The sequence below is a fragment of the Lontra canadensis genome, unplaced genomic scaffold, assembly GCF_010015895.1.
Source record: "Lontra canadensis isolate GAN:19392208 unplaced genomic scaffold, GSC_riverotter_1.0 scaffold23, whole genome shotgun sequence".
In the NCBI taxonomy this organism is placed as follows: Eukaryota; Metazoa; Chordata; class Mammalia; order Carnivora; family Mustelidae; genus Lontra; species Lontra canadensis.
In genome coordinates, this window is record NW_022631017.1 from 16,860,749 (window position 1) to 16,869,542 (window position 8,794).

Here is an 8,794-nt window from a genome sequence, read left to right on the forward strand (position 1 = left end):
CTGACATCAGCTATAGCAACATTGTCCTAGATATGGCTCCTAAGCCAAGGGAAATGAAAGTAAAAATAAATAATTGGGACTATCTCAAAATGAAAAGTTTTGCACATCAAAGGAAACCATCAACAAAACAGAAAACCTATGGAAAGGGAGAAGATACGTGCACAAATATCTTTGCTGATATATGAGGATAAATGATATATCTGATAAGGGGTTAGTACCAAAGTATATAAATAACTTACATAACTCAACAGCAAAAAAAGAAACACCAAAAAAATTTTTTAATGAGCAAAGGATCTGAGTAGACAATTTTCCAAAGAAGACATACAGATGGCCAACAGACATATGAAAAGATGCTCAATGTCACTCATCACCAGGGAAATGCAAATTAAAACCACAATAGGATATGACCTCATGCCTGTCAGAATGGCTAAAATAAAAAAGACAAGATATAACAAGTGTTGGCGAGGATGTAGAGAGAAATGAACCCTTGTGCACTGTTGGTGGGAATGTAAATCAGTACAGCTACTGTGGAAAACATTGTGGAGGTTCCTCAAAAAATTAAAAATAGAAATACCATATGATCCAATAATCCTCTTCCTGAGTATTTACCCAAGGAAAATGAAAACAATAGCTCAAAAGATTTTTTTTCTTCAGTTGCATTCATGAGTAGTTAAGTAATATCACTTACTCAACTATGTACTTGCATCAAATTTGAGAATTTCTCTTATGATGTTTTGAGGGATTTATAGCCATTAGATAAGAATTTTATTTAGACTTTCATGGTTAAAAACAATGAAAAGTTAGTTATTCAAGTAATAAATTGGAATCAATTCAAATCAACATTTGTTCTGTGAAGAAGACCGTTGTTCATCAAACTTTTTAAACTTTGGTTCTAATGAAGTAACATCTATTTGTACACTGTGAAAAATATTAGATTACTATAGTAGGTATTTCATTATAGGACTGTCTCATGAATATAGAAATTTAAAAAAAACCTAAAATAATGATAAGGGTGCACATTAAAAGTGGTATTGTTCTATTCCAGCATTTTAAAAATGCTACATTTCAGGTTTGCATCTTATCAACTGACTTTTTGTATTGTATTGTATTGTGTCAGTGTGTCCATTCCAGAAAAAAACAAAATCACACGAAAGCTGTATTTCCCAGGCCAGTGTATACTTGGCCATAACTTTAAAAAAAAATAAAATAGGGGAGGAAGTGCGTAGGTTTTGCATAAATATACATGGAACAAATGAAACAGTTCTGTGATGAAGCAAATTGTTTGCATGTGTGGCTTTATCTTTATAGCCAAAATGGCTTACTCGGTCAAACATGTGAGCTGACTCTGGCTCTTGCTCTAGAAATTATCCCAAGCCATGTCATGTTGCCCACAACACCTCTCAACTTTGCTAGAACAATTTAACTCTACACATTTACATGTAGCAGGTACCGTGCTAGGCTCTGTTCTAGAAACTGCAGGTGATGATGCCAAATAAAGATTCTCTAGAGGGCTCACAGGGCCACAGGCTTAAGTAGTTACCAAACAAAGTAACATTTATGAAATCCATGGGGATTCAAAGATCAGAGATATTCTGCCCAATTTAAGGGGGTGAGATGATAATAGAAAAGGGTTTCTTAGAAGAGTACCTAAGGAATACAGAGGAATTCAAGTGGTGAAGATAGTAAAGAGGAGTAAAGAGGCAGGAAACTCAGGAAGAAGAGGTAAGGGCTGAGAATTTAATGGTAAGCTAAGGATAAGGAATAGGATTAGAAACTTGTCGTACTTTGATTTCTCAAGCAAGACATGAGCCAATTAAACGAGGAGCAGCCTTGCTTTGTCATGGTAAAACTGCTCATTAACAATTAAAAATGAAAATCTTTTTCACATGACTGGATACAGCTCCTTAACTCAGTTCAGTGAAGCATTCAACGTCAATATAACTTAATGGCCTTACTTAGAACTGATTTTATCGCTTTATATATTTTTGAAACTGAATACTTTCTTTTCTATATATTCAATAATTTAAAATGTAACCTAACTGAGCAAGCAATATTCCAATGGGTCATTACTGCTTCATTCATGAAATGCACATGAATGTTATGTCTCTACTCTACTCTACTAAACAATTTGTTTATTCAGAGGTAAATTTCTTGGCTTTTTATAGACCAAAAATCCCAATTTTCTCATCAGCATTTTCATTTTTCTATCACCATTTGTTATTAACTAGGAATCAAAACTACTCTGTAGTATTTATTAATACTTCATATTATTTCATATAATATTTCATATGTGTGACTCCTCTGCTCTTAAATATATCTGGAGGATGAGTGACTTTCATCACTATAAAAGGAAACCATAAATTAATATGGGGCTGCTGCAATAATTTGTAGATTTTTAATTTAATTTTTACTATAGTTTTATAGAGTCATATTACTAATCTTATTATTTATGAAAAAACTGATGATCATTAAAATAATTAAATTAAAATAATTTGCCCACAAGCTAGTTGCCCACAGGCATGGCTGCTATTCAAATGCAGGCCTATTAAATTCCAAACCACATATTCTTTCCATTATATTACAGTGTCTTTCTAAAAGAAAAGACAAACTTGTGAAATGAGACACTAATTCTGTTTCATATAGGTATATATATGAGATAGATATGTATATATATACAAACACACACATTTATATATATAAATTATTCATTTATTATTGGTGTTCTGTCTATTCCTTTTAGGTCAGGCATAACATTAGATTTTACAATATCAAATGGCATTATCTATTTCATAAATCAAAAAAAGCAGTTCATGGATATTCCTTTATTATTACCTGTACCCTGAAATTGATAAATTTCATCAACAGTGATATAAACTCAGCAGTGTTTGGAATTGGAACATCCAACATTTTTTCCCAAATCGGAAATTTATTTTTCCAAAGAAATTTTTCACATAATTTAAAAACCATGTTTTGTTTAAAAGATAATAGTGCAATTTAACCCAAATATTTCTGACTCACACTCAGACTCATAAAAAAAAAATTCTTTAGTAAGGGTTATGGTGAATAAACATATTTGGAAGACCAAATAATTTTTCTTATTTTTTTCAAAAATACAGTAATTAATGGAGTATAAATTAATTCAATACTTGGAGCATTTAGGGTTAATTTAAAACCAAGGAACTAGAGGCAGCACACATGTATAGCAAAAACACAGAAGGAAGGAAGAAAGGGAAAATGGGAATATGGAATGAAAGAATGGAGAAAGGAAGGAAAAGAGAGAAGTGGAAGAAAGAAGCAGGGAAAGGAAGGAAGAAAAGAGAGAAACTGGGGAGGAAATATTTATCTGATATTTTCATATTTCTTTTCAGTATTAAATAGTCTCTTCATGTATATTACCTGACATTTCCTCACAACTCTGCATCTGATACCATGAGTCTACTGTATAGCTAAATAAAGAGATTCAGATTGTGACTTAAAGTAATTCAAAATGAGGATAGCTACCTAAAATGTTTCTAAAATAACTTAGGATATAAATTGTAGCACAGCTGTGAGTTTCATCATATCTTCCTATGCAAAGTGCAGGTACTTCCCTCTCCATCACTGGTTCTCATACTTTAGCCTGTACCAAACTAACCTGGAAGTCTTGTCAAAACACAGACTGCTGGGCCCCATCCCCAGGGTTTCCAATACAAGAGGTTTGAGTCAAGGCCCACGAATTTGCATTTCTCACCTTCCCAGGTGTTGCTGCTACTGCTAGTCTGGGACCACCTTTGACCATTATAGCCCGTCCTCTGGAGGGTTGGTTTCTGAGCATGACACCTCTGTGTGGGACGTCTTTGTATCAGCCACTACTTCTCACATCATATGTGAGCTAGTACTACAAATTAGGAAGTTAAATTTGATTTTTTTCCTTGCCCATTTTTAGTGTTTCCCACACGAGAGAGCTCCTAGGTGGCACAGGCCAGAACATGCACAATCCAAGAGCCAACATGCATGGCCAACCTCCAATCCCCTGCTCCGGCAGCCCTTCCTGCCTTCATGGGCACCCAAAAGTGTCATTTCAAGGACTCAATATCTCTTAACTCTCACACTGCCTGCAAGTCTTCTGAGCAAGATTTATTCCTACATATTAAGGAGAATTTGCCAAATATTTCCTTTGTTCAACTGTAAAAAAATTATCCGATTTTTTTTTCGGTAATTGCCAAACAGCAATGAGTGATTTTTCTGTTTACTGAGCTAGGGAGCACATCATGGTGGAAGGTGGTCTGGGTAACACTTCGTGAGGAGGACAGGGCAAGTCCAGTTCCCAGGGTAGATAAAGACAGGAAGAGTAGGATGGATAGACAGCCAGAGTAATATGGCTATTAGTTCTAAAAGGTGTGGGAGAAGATAGCCCAGCAAGATGAGCTCTCTCTTCCACATGCATCCTTAATGCGCTAAGATCCCCAGGGTACAACAGTTGATGAAGTGTGCTGGCAGCAAGGTAGGGAGCAGAGGGGGCAGAGCTATTGCACCAAGATAGCTGCAGTAAACAAGACAGGGGATTTTTTTCATATTTTAGTTTGGATATTTGGATTAACTATCAACCAAAACCTTTTCTGGAAAGACCAAGGAAAGCTACAAAGACAGGTGAGACTAGCTTGCCTCATTCTGCGTCCGCACTGACGGAGGAGCGCTTCAAGTTCCTACTGCTCCCTGACCTCCTGACCAGTGATGGAGTGACTGCTGGGGCTTTCAGTGGGCCAAACCGATTTTTTTCAGAGCAAGAGAAAACTCTCAAGAAAAGAGTTTAGCGGATACTCTTAAGATATCTTCGGAAAAGTATCATCGATAGGAAATGAGAGTATTGACAATAATTTTGAGCCATTTGCATAAAAAAAGTGTAACACTTTCGGACTGCATGAATGTCGCTGGGTCTTGAGCTTGTTCAAGAAGTCCTGCAAGAAAGAAGCGCCAGTTTCACCTTTCAAAAATTTCCTATACTATTTTCTTCATCTGTAAATTTTAAATAATAAAGACTCAAGTCCCTCCCAATCCAGGCTAAAGCAAAGCAGCTGTGACCGGGAATCTCATTGTCGTTGATTTTTCTTCACTGTCATCTATTGTTCTCTGAGTATTTCTCCATTAGAAATATTTGAATGAACAACAGGAAACATCATAAATCTTGCACCTGCAAGAAATATTTCACATATTCCTTTTTGAACATTTTGTTATTTTCCTCTGAACTGATATCCTTTCCAGTTTATACAGGAAATATCATTAAGCATTTCAGAACATAGACATTTTACCTTCAAAACTTTTGGTACTTCAGTCATAATATTGTTATTATGGAGCTATAAATCTAAAATGGGAGTAAATTCTCTTTCCAGTGCCTATCAGCTGTAATTTAGGAGAGGTTCCTTTATATTTCTGTCCTGGGGGTCCAATCTCATGGCAAAGCAAAATTATTCTTTCTTTTGAAGAATGCCTCCAAGTCCCTTGGTTTGCACATCACAGAAAGGCAATATTATGTCATTGCATTTTTCTGAGGTGTTGAGACATATCCTCAAAGTACTTTAACCAAATGCATTAAAGTCATCAATGTGAATTCTTCCTAATATGTTATTATTATAATTACACGTAATCAATGTTTTTTGGATTGTGAACCTTTGTTATAAATCATACAGCACTTGATCATCTCAACAATTCTGTAGTTATCCTACTTTGTGGGTTTAAAATAAAACTGAGGTTCAAGAAGATGAATGGACTTGCCTTCATCAGGTAATGAGGGGGTAATGGCAAAGGATTTTGGAGGCACTCCATACCCCAAGGTTGGGCCTGTGCTTGCCTTCTAATAGAACATAACTCTAAGATGCATACCTCAACAGTCGTCAGCACACAGAGGATGGGAATTCACCTTGAGAAGTCCTGAACTTGGCCTTGTTGCATAGCACCAATTTTTAGAACCTTTTCCTCCTCTCTCTCCCTTCCCCCTTCCTCCTCTCTTCTCCTCCTCACTATCATCATCTTCCTCCTTCTTTTTCTAGACCAAGTCTAAATTGAATAGCTTAACTCCTAGTTAAGAATAAATTCTTTAGGACCCAGCAGACAGGACATTATTGAGGGATGGATCCTCACACTCATCCAGCCCACTGTGTCATGTCAGCTCCTCCTTCAGGCAGGACCAACTCTGAGAACTCTTTCTGAGCTATGCGTCTGACCCAGGAAGGGTGTTTGCAAGTTCCCACAGAAGAGACACAGAGTGTTTTATCAGTGACAGTCAAAAGAGCTCATTCTGGTTCCTCTAGGTACAGATGCAGGGACCTAGATGCCGTTGTTAACTATTTCCATTCATAAAACTCTGTTCTCTAAATAAAAATGTTCAAATATTTAAGAACAAATCTAACCTCCAAAATAGACGTGTTACAGGCTGTCACAGCAACATTTCATATAATTAACTATACGATGGCCCAGAAAGATGAGTTCCCTCTTCCACCTGCATCAGATCCTAGGGCTGCCACAGTCAATGGAGTGCACTGGTGGCAAGGTCAGGAACAGAGAGGCGAGACGGTACCACATCAAGACAGCTGCAATGAGCCAGAAGGGCGATTTTTTTCATACTTTAGATTGGATATTTGGATTACCTATCAGCCAGAGCCATTTGTCTTTAAACAGAACATTTTGTCTCTTTCACATTTGATAAATAAAAGCCTTAGATTTAGAGTCGTTCTGGCTTCACTATTCCCTTTACATTTCACTCATGTGAAATCCAGGATAGGATTAATTAAATCCCTGGGTAGCCCCCTCCCAACAATCTCGTCCTATCTCTAAGCCTATATAATCATTTTACTGTTTAGGGAAGGTGATACGAACCTAGTGAGGAGATTTTCTGCCTGCGTTTTCACTGCATGACTCTGAGCTAGAAACCCCTGTGCCGTTTGCTTGACAAAGGGAAGAGCGAGCAGGTACTAAAATACCCCTGGAAAAGAACAGCTTAGGCAACTGGTAGGAAGGCAGTCTGCAGAGAAAGATCGCCACCTCCGCCAGCATGACCACCACCAGCACAGGAATTTCATTCTAGGTAAGACCCTTGGCTTGTGTCTGGAAAGTAAACCAAAAGCCATCTGAGGGTAGGACCAAGTCTTACCTTCTTTTAATCTCCTGTGCTTCTACAGCTTCTTGTCTAGGAAGAATGTGCACTGTTTGTTACTTTACTGGCTTTCTTGTTTTTCTCCAGCTGACAATCTAACTCTCTTCCTTGGAGGAAACGTCCTCATGTGTTGTTTGAAAAAGAAAATGGCCTTCTACCTTCAGGGAGCTGGTTTATAATACACAGCTCTAAGGAGAGGCAGAGAAGAAATGAAAATGTAGGTCTCCCGTAGGTACTCTATATGAACCATATATGTATCTATGAAATTTACGTGGTTTAAAAATGGCACAACATAGTGCTAGGGTCAAGTTTATCTACTCAACACCACAGTGGACCCATATTGCCCATGATACAAATGCTCCTTCTTCCTCCAGATTATTCAGCTCTGAAAAATCAAAAGATTTTGTATATAAACATAGATGATTAGAGCAGGTCGGCACATTTATTCCATACGGGTAAATACAACTACCAAGTTATCAAGTGAGCTTCTACTCTGACCCAGACAGGTACTGAAGACAGGTTCTACTTTCAAATTGCTTGTACTTTAGAAGAACAGATATACATCTATACAACTATCTCAGAATGTTAAGAGTTTCCACATCTATGAATATGAACTCAATGGAGGAAATGGTTATGTAGGCCTTGGAGAATAAGGGAAGATTTCAGAAAGGGGGTACCTTCAGGTGAGACAGGTTTTAAAGAATAAACAGAAATTTAATAGGATAAAGAGAAAAGGAGTAACATTCTAGACAGAAGCAACAGAATGAGAGAAAACCTCCTGTCCAGTAAACATGATCCCACCTGAACAAGAAACAAATACCCTTCTAGGAACTTTTACTTGACAAAATTCTACAAAAAATAAAGAACGTATTTTGAAAGTATTTACTTACATATTGCCTTTCCCATTTAAAAATACCGTGCTTTAACTTAGAAAAACTTGACTCTTCTGTTCTGATGAAAACAATATATTGTGTGGTGAGGCACTAGAAATCCTAAAATAGGTTGCATTTTATTTTTAATTGATTTCTGAGCACCCACACAGTGTGCTGGCAGTATCTACTAAAAGAGTAATAATTTATTTTGTATTAGCTTAGAAATGCCATAATATTTAAACTGTGCAACTAAATTTCTATGGTGAATATCAACTACCTCTGGAACATATTGTTTGCCTTTAATATACCAAATGTCAAAAATGAACCTCAAGAAAAAAAAGCAGTTTCCTCCTTGGACTGTGAACCATTCTTGGTGCATTAACACACAACCAGCATGCATCACACTGCTAAAAGTTAAATCCTGTGATACCTGCAAATCAATACAATAACAAAAAACCAGACTCCTTTTTTTTTTTTTTTTACTGATTTACAACTTCCCTTTTTATGCAGAATGTCTCACCCATAAATTTTGTGTTTTCCAGCCTATTACAGCCGTGTGATAGAGCAGAGGCTGCCGTGAAAGCCCCGGTATCGTTGCTGGTACTATAAAACGCAGCAGCAGCTTGCTTGCTTAAGGGTCCCGGCCAGATGGATCGTATTAACATCCATGCACCACAGCTCGCACTGGCTACCAGGGTGTTTCTGGACGCAGCTCAAAGGGGTTGCCTTTGATCTATGAAGCTGTATACATTCTAAGCCAGAAACTACTTATCCTAAAACCACCCCTCGTGGG